This window comes from Melospiza georgiana, chromosome 30 (assembly GCF_028018845.1).
Source record: "Melospiza georgiana isolate bMelGeo1 chromosome 30, bMelGeo1.pri, whole genome shotgun sequence".
Classification (NCBI taxonomy): domain Eukaryota; kingdom Metazoa; phylum Chordata; class Aves; order Passeriformes; family Passerellidae; genus Melospiza; species Melospiza georgiana.
In genome coordinates, this window is record NC_080459.1 from 1,638,531 (window position 1) to 1,661,412 (window position 22,882).

Below are 22,882 nucleotides of genomic sequence, written 5' to 3' on the forward strand. Positions count from 1 at the left end.
GATTAACCCCGATGCCTAGACCTATCCCACCATTATGATAACTACATGTTGGACATGCTCTGACAATGGCCTTGGCTTCTGACAAACTCAGCTCAAAGTGTTTTGCTAAACCTCTTGCATTTTGATGATATCTACTATGTGCTTCTCTGGCCAATGTGTGCTTGTCAATAGGACAAGAATTATCAATGGGTAGGGTAACCAATTTATCTGCACGTTCATTCCCTTCTCCTAAACCTTCAGACCACTTATGGCTCCTAATATGAATCACAGAATATGCTGCATTTCTTTCTCGTAAAGCCTTCCTTAACTGTATCAGTAACTCATACAATCGTTTATTATTCACTTCCTTAATTGCTGCTTCCTCTATTCGTTTGACTACTCCTGCAACATACATAGAGTCTGTGACCACATTTAAAGGCTCCTGTAAGTTGGACACCGCCCATACTACTGCTTACAATTCCAAAGTTTGTAAGCTATCTGCAGGGTCTGCTGTGAGGAGTTGATGCTTCCATTGTCCTTTTTCTTGCCAGGTAACAGCAGCACGCCTTGATTTCTTTCCTGCATCTGTAAAAACTGTAATAGCTCCTTCTATGGGGTTTTCTTCTCTCAAAAGTCGAGTGATCCAGTTCCATTCTGTCATCCATTGCAAAACTCTAGGCACTAATTTACTAGTCTCTACTTTAGCAGGTGACATCAATAGTGCTTCTTGTAAATTCTTTGAATTTATCAAGTACCAGTCCAAGGTTTCTATTTCCATAGGCAATCTAATAGTAGCAGGTTCTCTACCATCCACTTCAAGAATTCTGAGACGCCCCTTTTTGATTAATGCAGCCAATTGTTCAATTTTTGAAGATATTGTTTCCTTATGCTGTAGTGGTGGTGATCACCATTCCAACACCCGTATCTCCCCCGTTTTCTTTTGCAACTGAGAGAGAGCACCAAGCAAGTGGCAAGGGCTATTCCAAATAGTAAGGTCAATGGGGTGGTCGAGTTGTCGACAAGACACATACCCTTGCTGTACACAGTTACTAATTTGCTGCAAGGCAAGACGATGCTCCTTTGTCAGGTGTACAGGAGTAGTAGGGTCCACGCCTTTTAACAAAGGCCGTAGGGCTTCTAATAAATGATTTGGTATTCCCACAATAGGCTTCAGCCACTGTAAGTCTCCCAGCAACTTCTGTGCATCATGTAGAGTTTTAATGTCCAATTGTAATTCCAATTTTTGTGGTATCACTATTTGATCCGTCAAAGTCCATCCCAAATATTTCCAGGGCTTTGTAGTCTGAATTTTCTCTGCAGCAATAACAAGTGAATATGCAGCAAGAGTATTTTTAATGGTGTTAATCTGTAAAGAGGAGAATGGCTGTTGCTGTGCAAACAAAATATCATCCATGTAATGATATATTATAGTTGCTGGCCATTTACGACTTAGTGGCTGTAATGCAGCATCAACACAAAGGTGACATAAAGTGGGGGAGTTGTGCATGCCCTGCAGAAGAGATGTCCATTCAAATCCTTTATCTGGTTCCCCACGATTTATTGCTGGTAAAGTAAAAGCAAATCTCTTCATGTCATCAGGATGCAGGCCAATAGTGAAAAAACAATCCTTTAGGTCAATAATTAAAAGTGGCCAGTGTTCTGGAATCATAGCTGGATTTGGAAGACCAGGCTGTAAGGCCCCCATTGGTTCCATTTGGTCATTTACAGCCCTCAAATCATGTATCAAACGATATTTCCCTGATTTCTTTTTGATTACAAAAATAGGTGTATTCCAAGGGCTTGTGGACAGTCGTAGGTGCCCTTTTGTATATTGTTCCTGTACCAATTCATGGGCATGCATAAGACTTTCCCCTTTTAATGGCCATTGCTTAACCATCACCAGTGTATCCGTTTTCCAGGTGAGTGGAATGGGGAAAGTCCAAGCAATGGCAATTACCCCAAAGGGTGCTGATTAGTTAACACCACTCCCAATTGTGTTAAAATGTCCCTTCCAATTAAGCAGGAAACTGTAGGAGGCAGTTGAACAATTGAAAACACAGCAGATATTTGTTGATTCTCAATGCACACAGACAAAGACGGCGACCTGCTTGCCAATGTAAATCCTCCCACTCCTGTGAGCATGTTTGATGAAGGAAATAGAGGCCAATGTTGTGGCCATGCTTCTGGAGAAATGATGCTGGTATCTGCTCCTGTATCCAATAATCCATAAAGGGTTATGCTTTGATGCCCATAGGTAATTTCAACCTTTTGTTTTGGTCTATTTTGTAAATCCACAGTTAAAAGTGTAACACCAGTAGAGCCAAAACCTTTTTCATCCCGTGCTTGCCCAGTAAATGATTGTATTCCTGATGTCATTTGTGACAGTGGTACCAATTGTGCAATGTGTTGTCCTTTTGTAATTTTAATCGGAGGATAAAGGGTGTAAGCCATAATTTGTATTTCCCCTGTAAAGTCCGCATCGATAACACCAGGCAAAACAAATAATCCCAACATAGTTATAGAGGAACGTCCCAGCAATAATGCTCCACATGTTTGTCCATTTAATATAAGAGGACCCTTTACTCCAGTGGGTATCCTCTCAGGCCAGTTCGTCATTAGTGTGACGTCTACTGCTGCTGATAAGTCCAAGCCGAGGCTCCCGGTTGTTGCGGGTTGCAGACAGGAGGTGGCAGCGATGTCACGGCAGCAGCTGGTGTCCCCGATATCACGGCGGCAACTTGTGTCTGGGCGCGGCCCCCATGATTCGCGCTCCGCAAATGGTTTCCCGACCGGCGCCTACAAGCCATAGTGTTGTGGGAGCTGGATCGGCAGTGTTGACACCATACGCCAGTCACTCGGCACGTTCGGCGTGTATGTCCTTCGTTGCCGCATCGGTAACACTTGAGGAATGACTTCGAACCTCCTTGCGTGAATGCCAGTAAGCCACTTCGGAGAGGAGCAAGAGCAGCTAACACCTGATTTTGAGTGGACTCTGCTTGCTTTTGTAACCCTAATCCTAATTCCTTTAAGGCTTCTGCTATAAATGCCTGTGAAGCTGTTGGCATTAATGCCATTCGCTCTAATGCTTCCTCAATAGTCCAATTTGCCCCTAAGTAGCTAACACTCTCTGGGTTGCTGGATTGCTATTTTGCAAGGCACACTGCTTCAATAGCGCCCCCTTCATGTAATCTGCCACACCAGCCCGATCTATAGCAGTAGCTGCTCTATCAATAAAATTTCCAAATGATTCTTCCCTTCCTTGCTTAATACCCATATAAGCTGGTAACCCTCCTGGCTCTTTAACCATGTCTATTGCAGCACGCACTAACCTCATAGACTCTCTAAGTTTATCAGCTCCCGATATCATCTGTGCCTCTGTACGCAAATATGCCCCTAAGCCCATCAGCTCCTCTACTGTCACTCCATGTAATGGGTCTCCCTGGGCTCGTTGTACAGCAACTGATTCATTCACCAACGCTTGCCAATGGGCGTTAAACAATAACTGCTGATGCTGAGTGAATATCAACCGAACTATTCCTCTTAAATCATTAGGACATAAAACCTGAGTATTAAAGATAATCTAACATTTGCCTAACAGGTTCACTTTTTACTCCAAACTGACTAACCGTAGAACGTAGCTGAGTTAACAGCTTCCAATCTAAGGGGGTATATTCTGCTATATTATGCGTAAGGTTCCCCTGTGCATCATACTGTGGTGTGTATGTAACTGGACATGCAAGACTAGAAGCTATTTCCACCGCCTCACCATCCTCCATTTGCATTACTTCTTTCGCCAAAGCAGCCCAAGCTTCCCTCCTCTGTTTAGCCATCTCCCCCCATGGATCACGGTGCGCCCCTGGGATGGGATCTGGCTCTTTAAGGGTGCTATGCTGCTGGCGCTTCGGTGCAGACACCGAGTTTTCGCGCGGGGGGGGGCAGTGAAGCAGAGGCTAGCTCGCGCGGGGGAAGCCCCGCTGGAGCTGACAGTGAAACCGGAGCCGACTCAAGCGGAGCCAGCTCACGCGGAGGAAGCAACCCCCCCTGCCGGAGCCGGCTTGTGCGGAGGAAGCGACCCCCCCGCTGAAGCTGTAACCGGAGCCAGCTCACTGAGGGGTAGCGGCGAAGGCAAGGCTGGCGGCGGAGGCGAAGCTGGCTTGCTCCCACCCCCACCATCCAACCCGCCTGAAGCTGGTGGCGGAGGCAAAGCTGGCTTGCTCTTACCCCCACCATCCGACTCGACCTCCCCCTCTGACAGGAAAGGTGCAGACGGTTCCACTGCGCCTATAGGAAAATCCTCCTCACCACTTTGCTGGGGACTCTTAGGCATAAGTACCTTAGTTACAGAAGGTGCCAGGGGATCATCCTCACGACCATACCCTATATTCCTCTTATGAGCTTCTGTTGCCCTTTCTGCTGCCTTTCTCTCAGAGACCTGCTGAAGTAACGTGTTATACACCACCCGCCATAACTTCCCGAATTTCTTTGCTGACTTATCATCGTCTAGCACTGTATCCCACAATATTTCCCCAAACTTCTTCCACTCTGCTAGCTCATGAACTGTATGAGGATTAGAAAAGATACCCTTAGCATGGCCATAAGCTAATAACCCTGGTAACTCCTTTTTTAAATCTATCCCTTTTATCCCACGCCTCTCTAAATAGGCGGTAAATAAATCATATGCCGCTTGCCTATCCATACCTATTAATCAGCGTGCGCTGTTGCAGCTCTCCAGGCTCCTGCAACACGTATTGGCTTGATTCACAGTTGTGACCATCAAGGGGGCTTCAAATTCCGGCACCGTACCGGCTGCAGGAACCCAAACCTCGACCGTGGCGTAATCCCCTTTTCTTTTAATCCAAGAAAAAGGGCAGAGATTCGGTTATGCCGCATTCTCCACCATTTGTCGACGGAAGGGAACCAGGACATCAATTTGATCATCACAGGCCCAATTTTATTGATCAGTACGATGGGTTAAATACAGTTAATAATGAGCTTCATACATATTGCAAAAGTTGAGCTCAGGATTGGTCAGCTTACATATCAGCACCTACACCTACTTCTACATTCCTATGGTTCTACTTTTGATACTTTCTACATATTCTTAGGATATATTCAGGACTAATCTCTACTCCCTATCCTCATGTTGCAGCAAGGTCACTGCTGACTTTTCCTTTTAGCTTGCTGACTGCTGACTTTTCTCCTTCAGCTTAACCAGCGGCATTATGTCAGTATGGCCTTTCTCAGCTAACCAATTATTAATAATACTCTCCACACCAGCAGTTTTTCATCTTTAACATGTGTCTTCACAGAGGCGTGCACAGTTTCTGTAGTAGTTTAGCAGATGGTCAGTTCTCCAAGCTAATTACTGATTGGTTTTTTGTCAGACACGGAGGACATTCCTAGCATCTTCTCTTAGAACATCACTTCTGTGATGCAAAATCGCCACAAGAGCGCAGAGCTCCTTTGTCCATATGTAGTAGTCATGTGCCCAAGGCCTCCAAACCCCTCCTTAGGAGGTCTCTGGGCCCACTCCAAGGTGTTTTTAAATGAAAACATTCAGCTTTTACTCTAAGAAAATCACCAGAGGACAGGGCCAGCCCTACATCTCTGTCCTGGCTACTTTTGTCTGGGAGTAATCCTTGGATATACAGAATTTGGGTGGCCAAATTCTAATTTTGGCCATGGTCCCTGGACAAGAATGCCAGTTCTTTTCCATAGGAATGAAAGAACAGAGCCCCAGTGTTTCAGGGGCAGATGAGAGGTGACCACCAGAGGCCAAGGCCAGCCAGAGCTGGCAGATTTTGTTCTGAGAGATACCCTTGCATATAGGAAATTTTTAGGGAGAATATCAATTTTGGCAATGCATATCTGAAAAGAGGAATGGTTCTTTTCCATAGCAAGGAAAGCACAGAGCCCCAGTGTTCCAGGTGCTGATGAGAGGCAGCCTTTGACATCACAATATCAGCCACACCTGTCAGGCGGCCCCTGGGAGGCCAAGTCAGCCAGACCTGGTCCATGTTCTCTCGGTTCCATGGGGCCCCACAGTGTCCCAATGGTCCCTTGCTTCCATGAGGCCCTGAGGTGTCACAATGCCCCCTTGGTGACACCAGGCCCTGAAGGGTAACAATGGTCTCCATGGTTCCATCAGGCCCACAGAGTCATAAAGGTCTCTGGGTTCCATGAAGCCCCACTGTGTCACCATGGCCTTTGGTTCCATGGGCTCCAGTGGTGCCACAATGATCCCCTTGGTTCCATCAGGTCCCCACAGTATCCCAGTGATCTTCATGCGAAGGAAAGACCCCAGCCCCAGTGTTGCAGGGGCAGCCACCAGAGGCCAAGGCCAGCCAGACTTGATTGTACTGGCAGATTTTGCCTGGGAGCAACCCTTGGAATTTTAGAGGTCCAGTTTCAGACATGGACACCTATAGAAGAAGGATCGTTCTTTTGATAGGAAGGAAAGCACAGAACACCAGTGTTTGAGGGGCAGATGAAAGGCGGCCATCAGAGGCCTAGGCCAACCAGAGCTCTCTGTCCTGGTAGCTTTTGTCTGAAAGCAACCCTAGGATATAGGGAGTTTGGGAGGTGGAATCCCATTTTTGGTAATTTCTGCACAGATAGAAAGGACTGTTCATTGCCGTAGGAAGGAAAACATTATGCCCCAGTGTTTGGAAAGCAGGTGAGAGGCAGCTCCCAAGAGGCCAGGGGCAGCCAGACCTTTATAACTTGGGAGCAATTCTTGGATGTACCGAGTTTTGGAGGTAGAATGGCAGATTTGGCCATGGGCACCTGGTCAAGATGGAAATATAGGAAAGAAAAGTAAAAAGTCCAAGTGTTTTGGAAGAAGATGAGAGGTTGGCCAACCTTAGGCCAAGGGCAGCCAGACCTGTCTCTCTTGGCACCTTTCATCTAGAGGCTATCCTTGCACATTGGGCATTTTGGAGGTGGAATCTCAGTTTTGGCCATGAGCACCTGGACAGGAAGAAGAGTTCTTTTTATTGGGAAGGAAAGCACAGAGCCCCAGCGTTTCAGAAGCAGATGAGGGCCAGCCCTCAGGAAGCCAAGGCCAGCTAGACTTGTCAGTCCTGGCAGCTATTGTCTGTGAGCTATCCTTGGATATAGGGAATTCCAGAGGCAGTTTCCCAATTTTGGCCAGGGGCACCTGGTCGGAATGGATGTTTTTTCCCCTAAGAAAGAAAAGCACATGGTCGCTGGGTTTCAAAGGCAGATGAGAGGTGGCCCCTGGGTGGCCAAGGCAGCCAGATCTGTCTCTCCTGGCAGATTTCATCTAAGAACAATCTGTGCATATAAGGAAATCTAGAGGAGGAATACCAATTTTGGCCATGGTCCCCTGGAGGAGAAGGACAGTCCTCTCCCATAGTGTTGGAAAAGAAATGAAATTTAGCAAAATATTTAATTACAGTGAGTTGTGTGTGAACTGGTTTGTTAAAAAGTAGTTTTGTAGCTGTTGAAAGTGTGTGTTGGGTTTTGTGTGTAACTTAGCAGGTAGTCTTAGGTATTTAATAATTAATTAAACTAGTGCAGGAAAGTAAGAATGCTAACCTGTCTGGAGGCAGCATACAATGCTCTTAGAATAAGATAAGCAGAGGATTAATGATCTTGTTTGTGAACCAAGGAATGTATCATAAGGGGTCTGTGACCAGGCAAGGGGAACGGGGAACTGTTTCTTAGAGACTAGGCAAGGGGAACGGGGAAACTGTTTCTTGGAGACTTTGTTGTGAATTGCATGTATAAGAGGGAAGCATCCATATGTGAATTTGGGTGCTCGGACTTTGGGATGTGAGTCCCCCAGTTCCCCGGGCCCTTAATAAAGCACCCACAAAACTTATCCGAGTTTTGTGTCATTTATCAATTGGGCAACAGTTTTCTGGTGACCGCGGCAGGACTCCAAGGGCTGCTGGGGCGGTTCGCGTCCCGATCCACTCCAAGCCGGCACCGAGCACTTCTCGGGGAGTAATCGGTCGTGCCCGACACCCTGCGCCTGTTGGACAATTGCCAAGGTAAGCCCAAAGGTGCTTTATATTGGAAAAAGGTGATAATTGGATTTGGATTTGGTGGTTGGTAAAAAAGCCTAGGCTCCGGCCATAAGACGTCTAAGGACGCAGGACCGGAACTCGACTCCTGTTTGTTTTAGGGAAGGAGGGCGAGAAGGTGTATTGGTTTAAGGTATATTGGTTTATTGGGATTAATAGTGGAATTAAAGGTTGTAATATGATGTCTTTTAAAACTTTTAAAACCTTAGTGCAAGCCAATGGTAAAATACCTGGAAATACACCATTAGGTTGTATATTGAAATGGTGGAAAAGTGAGGGGTATTATCAAGAATTGGATAAAAGTAAAATGATAGATTATTGTAATCATTGGTGGCCTGAATATGAGATTGGGGAAGCGGGATGGCCGGTGAATGGTACACTGGAATTGGGGATAATGGAATCTTTGATGCAATTTTTAAGAAGAAATGAGAAATGGGATGAAATACTATATTTGGATTTGTGTTTCGTTTTATATCGGAAAGAGGAATGGCAAAAGGAATGTGGTATTTTGGTTTTAGAAGTGAATGATGAAAGGGAGTGTGTGGGATGTAAAGAAAGAAAGGAGCGTAATTTGTATCCTTCAGTCGAGGAAGATTTGTCTTATTGTATAGCACCCTCGAGGGTTCCGGTTGCTGCTAATGTGCCCCCTGCTCCCCCTGCAGATATAGCTATGAAAACGGGATCTAGTGAGAGTGATAGTGATGGTGGTGATGGTGAAAAGAATGAGAGTGTTAAAAGAACTCCGTTAGCAGGGCGGACTCGCAAGGGAAGGAAGGGGCAGAAGGGGCCACAGTTAATTGCGTCATTGAGGGAAGCTGTGGGACCACAGGGAGAAAGGATACTTATAAAGGTGCCTTTCTCCCCCGGGGATTTGGTAATATGGAAGCAATCAGCAGGAAGTTATCGGGAGGATCCTGAAAGGGTGGCAAGGGTGGTTAAAATGGTAATAAAGAATCAGAATCCGACTGGAATGATTTACAGGTATTATTAGATACTATAACATGGGGAGGTTGGATCCAAACCAGTGTGCGTTTTGCTGACAATTGGGACACTGGAAAAATGAATGCCCAGTTAGAGGAGGTATGGGCATGGGAAACATGGGATTAAGGACAGGTCCAATGGGGAATGCTCCTGTGGGAGGATTCACGGGAGGACCAGCAGAAGTCGCTCAAGCACTAGTTTTGGGAAACTATCAGAATCAAAGCTGACTAGAAAAGGATTTAAGGGTAGTTTTAGAAATAGATGGAAAGGATCAAGAATTTACGGTAGACACTGGAGCTACTTATTCTGTACTCAATAGACGATTGGGATCTTTGAGTGACACAACGGTACAGGTGGTGGGGGCAACAGGGAAGCTAGGGGAACAACCTTTTACAACCTTTAAATCTTAGGTTTGGGGGGAAGGAATTAGATCACCAATTTTTGTATATGCCAAACTGCCCCACACCCCTTCTTGGCAGAGATCTGTTGTCTCGACTTAATGTGAAAATAATATTTGAAGGGGGAAGGGTGAAATTGGAAATACCTGAGGAACAAATAACAGGCATTTTTGTGATCAAGGAAGTGGATGCCTCTCCTATTCCAGAAGAAATTGAGCAGGCTGTAGTACCCTGGGTATGGGAGTCAGAGGTCCCCGGAAAATCTAAAGCTGCGCAGCCAGTAAAGGTGGAACTAAAGGAAGGGGCCAGACCAGTGAGGATAAAGCAATACCCCTTGAAGCTTGAGGCAAGGAGGGGAGTAGCCCCGTTAATTAAACAATTTTTGGCTCAAGGAATATTACAGGAATGTGAATCGGAGTATAATACTCCAATTTTTCCAGTAAAGAAACCTAATGGTAAGTACTGTTTGGTACAGGACTTAAGGACTATTAATGAAATAGTGAAAGACATACATCCAATTGTTGCTAATTCTTATACCTTTTTAACATCTGTATCGGAGGAGTTTAAATGGTTCTCAGTGATTGACCTTAAAGATGCCTTCTTCTGCATCCCAATGGCAGTAGAGAGTAGGAAATATTTTGCCTTCGAGTGGGAGAGTCCTGATTTTGGGAGAAAGAAGCAGCTTATGTGGACGAGACTCCCACAGGGATTTAAATGCTCCCCTACTATTTTTGGAAACCAACTGGCCAAGGAGCTGGAGGAATGGAAGATAACCCAGGTAACAATATCCCCATCCTTGTAAGTAGTCCTGCAGTACGTGGACGACATTTTTCTGGCTACTAAGGAAAGGGAAATGTGTGTGGAATTAACAATTAAATTACTCAACATGCTTGGCCAAGCAGGGTATCGGGTTTCTAAGGAAAAAGCTCAATTGGTCAAAAATAGCATTATTTACCTCGGTTGTGAGATCACACAAGGGCAGAGACGTTTGGGAGTAAACCGAATAGAGGCAATATGTGCTATTCCTTTGCCTCGTAACCATCAGGAATTGAGATCTTTTCTAGGAATGGTGGGATGGTGTCAACTGTGGATCATGAATTTCGGTCTCCTAGCCAAGCCACTGTATGAGGCCTTGAAGCAGCATCGGTTGGAGTGGACGACACAGCAAAAGAAGGCCTTCCAGGAATTGAAGCAGGCATTGGGGGTCCTCACCCAGAAGGTGGGATCCTGGAAGAGGCCAGTGGGATACTTCTCTAAACAACTGGATTTGGTAAGTTCCGGGTGGCCCTCGTGTTTACGAGCCATGGCAGCAACAATAATTCTTATTCAAGAGGCCCGGAAATTGACTTTGGGGGCAAAAATGAAAGTGTTTGTCCCCATATGGTCATGGCCGTTTTGGAGCAAAAGGGGGGTCACTGGCTATCATCCAGTCGAATGTTGCAGTACCAGGCTATCCTGAGAGAACAGGATGATATTGAAATAAGGACTACTAATCATGTTAATCCAGCAGAGTTTTTACGCAGTGACCAGGAAGCTGGGGGACTGGTGCATGATTGCGTAGAGGTAATTGAACAAGTATATGCCAGCAGACCCGACCTAAAGGATGAACCATTGGAAGAACCTGAATGGGAACTATACACTGATGGATCCAGTTTTGTCGAGAATGGGACTCGCTATGCTGGGTATGCAGTGGTAACATTGGATCAGGTAATAGAGGCAAAGGCTTTGTTACCTGGAACTTGGGCCCAGAAGGCAGAGGTGATTGGACTCACCAGAGCCCTGTATTTGAGCAAGGACAAAAGGGTTAATATCTGGACAGATTCTAAATATGCCTTTGGTGTGGTTCATGTACATGGGGCGTTATGGAAGGAAAGGGGGCTTTTGAATTCACAGGGAACCAACATCAAGCACCGGGAAGAAGTGCTACAGCTACTGGATGCGGTACACAGTCCCAAAGCAGTTGCAGTAATGCATGTTAGAGGACATCAGACTGCGGAAGGAGACGTTTACAGAGGAAATCGATTTGCTGATGTTACAGCACGGCAAGTGGCACGGGAAGTATGGACTCCAATGGCATTGGTACCGGTAAGAACAAATCCGGCTACCCCATACCTGAATCAGGAGCCCAAATATTCAATAGAAGATGGAAAACTAGTAAACTTGCTAGGGGCACAGAAAAATCAACTTGGGTGGTACGTTACACCAATGGGACAAATAGTGATACCTACCCGCATAATGAAGTTTATTTTGGAATCAGAACATAATAAATGTCATTGGGGGGCAGAAGTATTGCTAAAATTTTTGAAGAATGAGATAATCTCTAATCAGATGTTAACAATGGCAAAAAGAGTTAATGCAATGTGCCCGGTATGTTTGAAAAATAATCCAGTAGTTAGGAGACAAATACAAATGGGAAAGTTGCAAGTCGGGCCACAACCAGGAGATTACTGGCAAGTTGATTTTTCTGAATTGCCTAGGGCACAGGGATACAGATACTTGTTAGTGTACGTATGTACATTCTCAGGGTGGCCAGAAGCTTTTCCATGTAGAACTAATCAGGCTAAGGAGGTGGTAAAAACCTTGTTAAAAGAAATAATACCAAGATTTGGAGTACCTTTAGGATTGTCATCAGATAGGGGTCCGCATTTTATAGCTGGGGTAGTGCAGGAATTAGCACGAATGTTAGATATAACCTGGAATTTGCATATCCCCTGGAGACCTCAGTCTAGTGGGCAGGTGGAAAGGATGAATCAAACCCTAAAAGGACAAATCAAAAAGATTTGCCAGGAAGCTAAACTGCACTGGCCTCAAGCTTTGCCTTTGGCCCTACTCAGGATTCGAATTAAACCAAGGGAAAAGGTAGGTGTAAGTCCATATGAGATATTATATGGCAAACCATATCATGCAACTGTATTAAAAGGGGAGGTACATGTGAGTGGGGACCAGGCGATTGCAGAGTATGCTATGTCACTTAATAAGATCTTGAATTCTTTAAGAAATACGTTACAGTGGAATAGACCGCTCACGCTGGAGAATTCTGTCCACGACATCCAGCCTGGGGACCAGGTGTACGTCAAGAAGTAGATCACGGATCCGCTACGGGAATCATGGAGCGGGCCCCACCAGGTAATGATGACGACCTACACGGCGGTGAAGGTCCAGGGAATGGATGCTTGGATCCATTACACCAGGGTAAAGAAGGCACCGTTCCAGTGGGAAACCCAGATAGTGTCTCCAACCCGGATGATCTTCCGCGCAAAGCCGCCTTCTTAATTATATTACTTCTAGTGATCATGAGACTAGTACCCGTTCAAGGGTCTACTCTAGTACAGGTTGAAGAAACAAAGGTTACAGTCATGGAAGGGATGGATGTTCAATTAACTTGTGTTATCTTTGACAGCCAGAAAGTTGAGGCCGGTGAAGTTATTGCAATATGGCAACGGGGGGCTGAAAGAAGCCGAGGCAAGATAGGAGTCGGTTGGGATCAGGATAAACAACAAGGAAACACGGTACTGAATCTTACCAAGGTAACCACAAACGATACGGGAGAATATACATGTTTGGTCAAAATACGGGATAGTTTTGATTACAAAACGAGTGAGTATGAGGGTTTTGCCATGGACAGGGGATCGTGCTGAAAACATAAAGGTTAATCCAGTATCAATGGCAGTGGACATATGGGATGGGCCACCTCTCAGAATAAATTGTTCCTTCCTAGTAAGATCAAGATATCAAAGGAACCTTTGGGTCAAATGGTGGAAGCAAAATAGGGAACTGACCTGGGACAGAATAGAGGACGGGACCAGTTGGTGGGGGAAGGAAGGCAAATTTTGGGTGGTCGAGTGTCACTAATCCTAGAATAGGAAATGCATGGTGGAGGCATGACAGAATGATGTTATCCTTACAGAGACATGGTAGAAGGAGTAGACGGGAGGTTAATGATACAATAGAACGAAATACTGAGCAGGAAAACTTAGTAGTAGGATTAATCAGAGATTTTGGGATCATGCAGAATGTAACTAAAATAACAGCTTGCCTGCCGTTACCACAGGCTGCAGGTGAACCAATTCCCTGGGGAATAATACCAGTAACCAAAATGTCTGAAACATTCAAGAATGTTTCATGGTCCTGCCAGTCAGTTCCCAAACCAGTAGATGTATGGAGGGATTTGTGTATGACCACTCGGGCTATGACTAGAGAGGAATGTGAAAAGAAATCCAATCATTATGGTTGGATTCAAAATACCAGGAGGTGTTTAATTGCAAGCCCAATAGATGAGCCATGCAATACAGTACGAATAAGAACGAAATCCCAACAAAATGAGATGAGTTGTCAGAATGTCACACAGAATTTTGACACCTGGAATAGTTGGAAGACATTATGGGGACCTAGTGTTTTGGAACACTATAATTACCTTGGGGAAGTACAATGGTGCATCCAATGGTCAGGAGTAAAGAATCAGTCACATTATAGGGCCCTTATCACGTCTACATCTTCCCGAGAGTTCAGACCGCAGAAAGAGGATTGGAATTGTACTGAGGTTTTTACATGTGATACACCGGAAGACCGAATTGGATTGGTACCGGTGAAAATGGCATTAAAGTGGGGATGCGAGTGTAGGGGGTATGATCACACGGTTAGCAGAGAGTCCATGGATGGACCTATAGATTGCAGATATACTACTGTGCACAGCCATGGAAATCTGGTCTGGGTGTTGGGACACGGACAGTGGACCACACATTTACCTCTAGATGGATCAGTAACACAAATCACCCTAGGGGTTCCCACATTGTGTCCATACTGGAAACAGAATAGATTGATCCAAAGGAAAGGACTCAGATAGAGGGAAGAATCCCTAGAGGAGCAGTGGCATGAACCTGGCTCAGGAATACAATTTGGATGGATATTGGAGTCATTATTCCCTCCGGTAGAGACATATCGAAACGGGGAAATGCTCAACAATTTGTTAGGACAGACAGAAAGGTTGGCAGCAGCTATTAAAAAGGGATTTAAAGATCTAAATTTGCAATTGCAAGCTACATCATGAATGACCCTACAAAATAGAATGGCATTGGATTTGCTACTGTTAAAAGAGCATGGAGTTTGTGGTTACCTGAGTAGGAGAATAGATCATTGCTGTGTACACATTCCAAATGTTACACTTGAAGTTGAGAAAGATATTTCTCAACTGGCAGAAGTGGAAACAAAAACCAAGGAAATTGAAAGGGAAGCACAGCATAATTGGATAGGAGCAGTATTTGATTCTTTGGGGCTTCACCTGTCTGGCTGGATTACGTCTGCTATACAGTATGTACTAATGTTTTTAGTATTTTTAGTGACTATATGGATTGTATATAGATGCCTCTTAGGTGTGATCGAAAAGGAAAAGAGGCAATCTCTCTGGTTTCTGAAGGCGATGACCCGCGGGCGGCAGAATGAAGAACACTCCCCACCTTGTTATGAAGATGTTACTGTGGATTCAGCATCCTTGCAGCAGGACTGAAGGATGCTCAAAAGGGGGGAAATGTTGGAAAAGAAATGAAATTTAGCAAAATATTTAATTACAGTGAGTTGTGTGTGAACTGGTTTGTTAAAAATAGTTTTGTAGCTGTTGAAAGTGTGTGTTGGGTTTTGTGTGTAACTTAGCAGGTAGTCTTAGGTATTTAATAATTAATTAAACTAGTGCAGGAAAGTAAGAATGCTAACCTGTCTGGAGGCAGCATACAATGCTCTTAGAATAAGATAAGCAGAGGATTAATGATCTTGTTTGTGAACCAAGGAATGTATCATAAGGGGTCTGTGACCAGGCAAGGGGAACGGGGAACTGTTTCTTAGAGACTAGGCAAGGGGAACGGGGAAACTGTTTCTTGGAGACTTTGTTGTGAATTGCATGTATAAGAGGGAAGCATCCATATGTGAATTTGGGTGCTCGGACTTTGGGATGTGAGTCCCCCAGTTCCCCGGGCCCTTAGTAAAGCACCCACAAAACTTATCCGAGTTTTGTGTCATTTATCAATCGGGCAACAATAGGAAGGAAAGCCAAGAGCCCGAGTGCTTCAGGGGCTGATGATAAGCAGCCCTCGACATGTCAAGGTCAGCCAGACCTATCAGGTGATTGCCAGGAGGCCCAGCCAGCCAGACCTGTTCCATGTTCCCTTGGTTTCATGGGACCCCACAGTGTCACAATGTTCCCCTTGCTTTTGCAGTGTCACAATGGCCACGTGCTTCCATGGGGTCTTGCAATGTCACAACGGCTTTGCGGTTCCACAAAGCCCTGATGTGTCACCATGGCCCCTCAGCTCCACGCACCCTTGTTGTGTTACACTGGGCCCTTGGTTTCATGGGCCCCAACAGTGCCACAATGATCCCCTTGGTTCCACAGCTTCCCACAGTGTCCCACTGGCCCCTTGGTTCCATGAGGATCTGCAGTGTCACACAGGTTTATGACATTTTTCCTCGCTGCCCCTCACATCCCACTGCCCTGCAAACAGCCCCAAGCCACCCGTGAGGGACAGGCCCTGCTGTCCCAGGCTGGTCTCGGGGCTTGGCCTTTCTGCTTCCCCCAGCCAGCCCAGGCCTTGCTCAGCATTGCAGTTCGCTGCTCAGAGCCTTGGGGTCCCTGCAACCCTGGCCTCAAGAATCTGCTCTCAGTAGTCCCTGGGGAGCCTTTGGCACTCCCTGCCCTCAGTGGCGCCCAGTGATTCTCCAAGGGAGTTGGAGTTTTGCTTCTGACACCTTGAGCAGCATTTTCAGCTTTCTCTGAGTGCCTGAGGGTCCTGGACTCAGCCCCAAATCCACTGTGGAGATCATCAAAATACAGAAAGCCCTCAGGAGCTCTTTTCCTTCCTTCCTTCCTTCCTTCCTTCCTTCCTTCCTTCCTTCCTTCCTTCCTTCCTTCCTTCCTTCCTTCCTTCCTTCCTTCCTTCCTTCCTTCCTTCCTTCCTTCCTTCCTTCCTTCCTTCCTTCCTTCCTTCCTTCCTTCCTTCCTTCCTTCCTTCCTTCCTTCCTTCCTTCCTTCCTTCCTTCCTTCCTTCCTTCCTTCCTTCCTTCCTTCCTTCCTTCCTTCCTTCCTTCCTTCCTTCCTTCCTTCCTTCCTTCCTTCCTTCCTTCCTTCCTTCCTTCCTTCCTTCCTTCCTTCCTTCCTTCCTTCCTTCCTTCCTTCCTTCCTTCCTTCCTTCCTTCCTTCCTTCCTTCCTTCCTTCCTTCCTTCCTTCCTTCCTTCCTTCCTTCCTTCCTTCCTTCCTCCCTTCCTCCCTCCCTCCCTCCCTCCCTCCCTCCCTCCCTCCCTCCCTCCCTCCCTCCCTCCCTCCCTCCCTCCCTCCCTCCCTCCCTCCCTCCCTCCCTCCCTCCCTCCCTCCCTCCCTCCCTCCCTCCCTCCCTCCCTCCCTCCCTCCCTCCTGCCTTCCTTCCCTCTTTCATGCCTTCCTTCGGCATTATGGACAGGAGATGGTGAAGATGTTGCTCAATCATCAATTTAAAATGCTTCTGGAACAATCTCTTACCACCCATGACCTGGAAGATATTCTGACAAGAATTAAGAAGAAAGTAAATGCTTGGCAGGAGAAATGTCTCCTTTGTGCAAGTATTGCCACTGCTAATATGAGATCAAACATACCCAATCTATCTTTAGCTCATTCCTCTTCTGCTGAATCATTTTGCTCCTGGGAATGAGCTGTTAATCCTCAGCCTGTTCCTCTGCAGACTACAAAGGAACTGATATTATAAAGGGAAAAGTGGGGTTTTGAATAATTTCAATATCAGTCAAAAAGAGGAAAGGGAAAGGGGAGAAAATGGGTTTACATTTAAGCATAAGCCCCCACCATGCTCTCCCTACTCTGCCCCCTGTAAAGCAAGTAAGAGAGAATTGTGCTTCTGAAGATAACAGAGTCTTTGCAAAGGACACTGGAAGTAGTAGTACCAAGAAATTCCCAAAATTCCAAAAGATGTCCAAGTCAATTCTAGTTACTACAATTACTGTCTGTCTTTTGGGAATACTGCCCTGCTGTCCAGCACTGTGGAGCTGGAAGAAGCTTGGTGAATTCAGCAGAACCCAGTGGAAAATCCCTTGTTTGTTTGAGGGGGGAGGGGGGGATTTCATTTTTTTATCGACATTACAGAAGGGGTCTGTCTTTGTGCAGGCACAGGGAGAGTGAGTGTTGAACCAAATCAACTTCCAACACAGTGGGCCAGCCCCTAAAGAGTCCAGTTTGTTCTGCTGCTTCCTTCACGAGCACTCATTGCCTGCCAGTTTGCATTATTCCCATTTGTGCTCAAGACTAGGGAATTTGGGATTTTAGATTGCTGCTCAGACTAGTAGCACCCATAACCTGCCTGGGGCTATTGAAAACAAAGAGTTGGCATCATTGAATCTCTGGTCTGTTTCCATCTGTAAGTTAGGAAATGTTTCCCTAAGCCTTGGTAGCAGTGATCCTGGTTCTAACTTGTGTTTTCAGCAGGGAATTTCCTGTTTTATACTCTAAAGATTGATGGGGTTTCTCTGTGTCCTTGTAGGGGATGGAAAACCAGAAGGCTGAAGGCCCGTCTGTCAAGGAGCCAGTGAAGGAGAGGAACAATGGCTCAAAGGAGCCCCAGGCCACATTGTCTGCTAGCAAACGGTGCTGAGCACTTTTGTCAGATGTGACAAAGCACGTGACAAGCTTTACATCCCTATTCCTCAGGAAAAACTTTCTGGCAGAGATGACCAGTGCCGCAGATTGTTTCCTTTCCCTACAAATGCTCTAGGATAAAAAATGTCTACTTGTGCATTGTGCTGAACACAACTTCTCTGGAGGGGTTTCCACAAAAATGGAGAGACAAACAGACACCCATTGGTTGCAGCTCAGACGATCCAGTGCATGGCAAGGGCAGTGTTGTGGAGGCTGGGAGAGGGCCAAGTTTCTGCTGCCTGACTTGGGACAAGTAAATTCAAACAGGGCTTTTCTTTCATCTGAGTGGAGACTTTTTTAGATGGGTGTTTTGATGAGAAATCTCAGTCTGGAAGCAAGATGCCATTCCACAAAGATGCAGTTCTCATCCGTGTGGTTTGGCCTGGCTGAATCAGGATTTTCTTACCCTCAAACAGTACCAAGTTTGAGTAGTAAGTAGCAAGGCAATTCCTGAAAAACTTCAGTCAACAGGTGTCTCAAGGTGGACTTTTTGTCTTGATATTCCTGTCCTTCATGTAATTTGCTTGATGGACAGCATGTTTGGTTTATTTCCCCCTGTGCTGCAATCAGCATTTAAGACAGGAATTGCTCCTTGCTGTCTCTTCATGGCAGTTGCAGAGCTGCTTGTACCTGTTCTCCTCTGATAGCAGAGGGGATTTATTTAGCTCTGTCCTGCTCAGCAGTGGCAGGAAAGTGACCACATGCCTCAGTAGCACAGCTGGCATCTTCCCATGCTCATGGAAGAGACAGGTTGATCCTGGAGAATTGTTCCCAGTGGGGTTGTTAAGCTGTGCATCTGGTCTCTAGGGAAGCAAATGAAATGGGAGTGTAGTTCTGGGATGTCTGGCTTCTGTTTTTATCTCTGTTACTGATTTTCTGAATCCTTCAAATATGGCCCTGTTCATCTGTTCAGATGCATCTGAGCTACTTTTCCAGATTGTCATGCCTGGTTGTAGAGACACTTCTCCAGAGTGATGAGTTTCCTTATTCTAAAACACACACGTCCCTTATGAGGAGGCATTTAAACCTGGAAGTAGTGTCTGTCTTTCTCCACAAAGCAATGTGACCTGTGTGCCCTGGCAGCCATCTGAAGATAGATCAGATGCATCTCATCCTTGGTTTTCCTGAGCACTGGCAAGAATATTACTTGCAGATTGTCTCCTGTAATGATTGTCATGAAGTGCACATTGTTCTTCAGAGCCTCATGACTTTCCAGCTTGAAATCACATAATTAGGAAAGCTGCTCAAGATGTTTTGCTCACAATTATTTGAACGTATTGTCTGTGGCTACAGCTCTCTCCATAGAGAGCAGCAGGCACAACTTTGCCAGGCATTGTCCTGGGGAAGGCTGTGGGAAGATCAGAGAAAAGAATGAGAAACAATTCTTATCTTCACTTGCTGCACCTGTTGTTGTGAAAATTTGGAATGTGTTATGGAGATTTGTTTACCAAAGGGTGATTTCTTAACTGGGCACTGGTGATGGTGTTTTGGATTCAATTGACCAATCTGGTTTGTCTGTATCAGACTGTCTGTAAGGGCGATGAGTTTCAGCATAGTATAGTATAATATAGTATAGTATAGTATAGTATAGTATAGTATAGTATAGTATAGTATAGTATAGTATAGTATAGTATAGTATAGTATAGTATAATAAAGTGATTGTTCAGCCTTCTGGAATCATGAAGTCAATGCTAATTATTTCCACTATGGGGATGCCATGCTAGGATAATTATCACCACCAGGTCCTCATTTGGTTTTATTTTCCAGGGTGAAATCTACCTCTGATGGACACTTCCTACCCCATGCAAAACCCCAGGTCACATCACCTCCAGCTATGGAAGAAATGGAGCTGCTCCAGAAGCTTTACCATCTCCTGGAAGCCAAGGGGTTTCAGACAAGGATGGAAGGAGTGGAACTCCTCCAAGACCTGTGCAAAACCAGCCCACAGCTCATCTCCACTAACATTGCCCAAGTATGTAGGGTATCTTCACTGCTCCTTTCCTTTAGCTCCTTTCCTAAGCCTGTAGCAGCAAAGTTAATTCAGTGTCTTGGCACTCTGTCCTGGCTGTTTGGGACACGCTGGTCCCTCTTACCCAGACAAATGTAATTCAGGCCCAGGCTTCAGGACAAGTTATTTCAGTCCAGTTGTATTTGTCTGGCAGGTGCCTATTGATGCTGCTCATCAGATGATGGCAGAACTTTCTGCTGGTGTAACTGCTGCTCTCTCCTACTCCCAGCTGTGTAAAGGAAGGGAATCCAGACCCTGAAAGCATGGCAATTGTTCTGTAGACCAAAAATGGGTTTGCATAAGGAAGTATCAGGCTGGGTTGGTTTAAACCCAGTTGGTTTTTTTTTAAGAATACTTCTGTCCACTCCATCTTGTCACAGCTCTGGCTACTCAATTTCCATCCTTGGTCCTAGTCCTCTTGGTAAAGACTGTGCTCACCCTTCTTGGGGGTCTGTTTTACTCTTTGGAAAAGGAGGAAAACAGCTAAGGACTCATCTCTGCCTTCTCCTCCCAGTAGCTGCTTTTTCCCCTTTTCCAGGAAAAGGTGCCTGATAATGTGGCTGTCAAGGGACTGAACCTGCTCTAATGAGAGCTGTACAGCACATTACATTTTAGAAGTCCACCTGTTACTTAGAGAAATGGTCTGGATCCTAGAAGAGTTGATCAGAGCCCTGCACTTCTCCAGACACAGGTTCTGAGACAAACAAAAGAAAACTTACATCTCTTCCAGCCATAGTTTTGGCAAAATCATAATTGCCCTTAGTACTTGAGGCAACTGTATAGAAAACCAGGCATTGTAAACATCTGCTTCCAGTCAAAGCAAAGGTACTCTTTAGCATTAATAATTGGAATTGATTTAATGATTTATAGATGGAGAGAAATACCATTGGAACTATTCTGTCCCCAGCCAAACCTCTTAAAAACAGAAGAAAATCTTTGAACCAGCATGAGGTTGTGCCACCATTCCAGTGAGTGGCCCACAGGAAAACAGTGAAATTGTGCAAGCGAGTGCTGACCTGACAGAAAAGATCACTTTCATCTTTGACATTGCTGACTGCTACACCCACTCTTCAAACAAGGATATTTGAATCCAGCTTTCACGTTGCTTGTTCTCTTCACAGATTTTTGATTATTTTGTCCTGAGAATATCTGACAGCCACAAGAAAGTGAAGCAGAGGGCGCTGGACGTGCTGGCTGAAATCACAGGGGCCCTGAAAGATGCCTTGAACCCGGTGATCATTGGTTTGGTGGAGGGAATAACAAAGAACATGAACTCAAAGGATCCCAGGGTTCGTGGGGCAGCTGTGAAAGCACTGGGAGAATCCATTGCTCATTTGGATAAGGCTGAGCCTTGGCAGGGACTCTCCTCAGCTTCGTCTCTGTCTCTCCTGCACAAGAGAGCGCTGAGTGCCTTGACAGCTGCTCTTGTCTGTGGAACACTCCAGCTGACACCCACCAGAGGCTGTGCAGGTGCAGTCCTTATGCACCATCCCCAACAGGCTGGAATGGGATCAGCATTTCCCAACAGTCCCAGGAGCCCTTGGCTCTGTTCTGCTTGTCTGAAGAGCAAGTCCTGGGCTACAGCTCTGCTACAGTTCAGAGGCAAAGGGGGTTTGGAGTTTGCTTGGCCCCTGTCTGACTTCCCAAATGAACAGCTTTGCTGTTGGCATGAAGGGACACTGACCCATCAGAGCTTCTGCAGAGCAGCCACCTGCAAGGCTCTACATTAGAGGCATTAGCTGCCTATTTTCCACTTTTCTTCTTTGTCTTCTATTTTCAAAGGGGAACTGATGATTCACCAAGTTCATTCCTTTAGAACAAACAGGTATAAACCCAGCTGTCAATGATGCCTTGTTCCACATGTTGTTTTGCATGGGCCAAAATGGCCACAGCAATTAACTACATAGGCAAGGGCTGCTCTAAATTCCTTTGCCACACAGATTTATGTCAGTTCTGAGAATGCTGCACTGCGGAAATATGCCTGAAAAAAGGAGTATTGAAGAGGCAGGTCTTCAAGGGGAGTTTCCACTTTCTCCTCCCCAGCTGCTCTGTGAGGAACTGCCTGACTCAGTGCCTTTCTGCGTCCCAAGTATGGGGCTCTTCCTTTTTGCTCTGGGATGCAGTGAGGCTGGTGGGTAAGGAGCTGTGTCTCTGTCCTGGCAGTGCTTGTGCAGGGGGTTCATGCCAGGAGCCCTGAAGTCGTCCCGTGCGACGCCCTGCCCGTGCTCTGGTCCTGCCTGGAGAACAAGGCGCTGCCTGTGCGGAGCGCCAACGTCCGCACCGTGGCCACCAAGCTCGCCTCTGCCCTCTGCAAGGTGATGGGCACCCAGCTGAAAAAATGTGCTGCCAGCAAGCCTCCACATGTATGGGAAAACCTCTCCAGAATGTTGGGCTGGTGAAGGCGAGATGTTCTCCAGAAGGCTGAGGAAGCGCTGAGTTGGACACCTCTGGATTTGCCTTTTGAGCTGTGCCAAAAATGACAAAACCCTAAGGAAGGATGTGCATCTGCCCCTGCTCTCTCCATCACATTTCCTAGTCATGGCATGGGGGGTCTGGAGCAACTCCAGGTGGAGGATAAGGTGAAGGCAATCATGGCTCAGCCTCACACAGAGGTGAGGAGGGAGCTGGGCCAATCTCTGCTGGCAGGAAGTGTCTTGTGGCAGCCCAGAGAGGCTGTGCACATTGCCAGGGAACAGCTGTGCCCTGCATGTGCCCCTGCAATGAGCTGTGCTGCTGCCAGTGCCCCTGGAGCTGTAGGGCTGCTGAGCTGTGGGCAGGCAGAGGAGCAGGAGGGTGCAT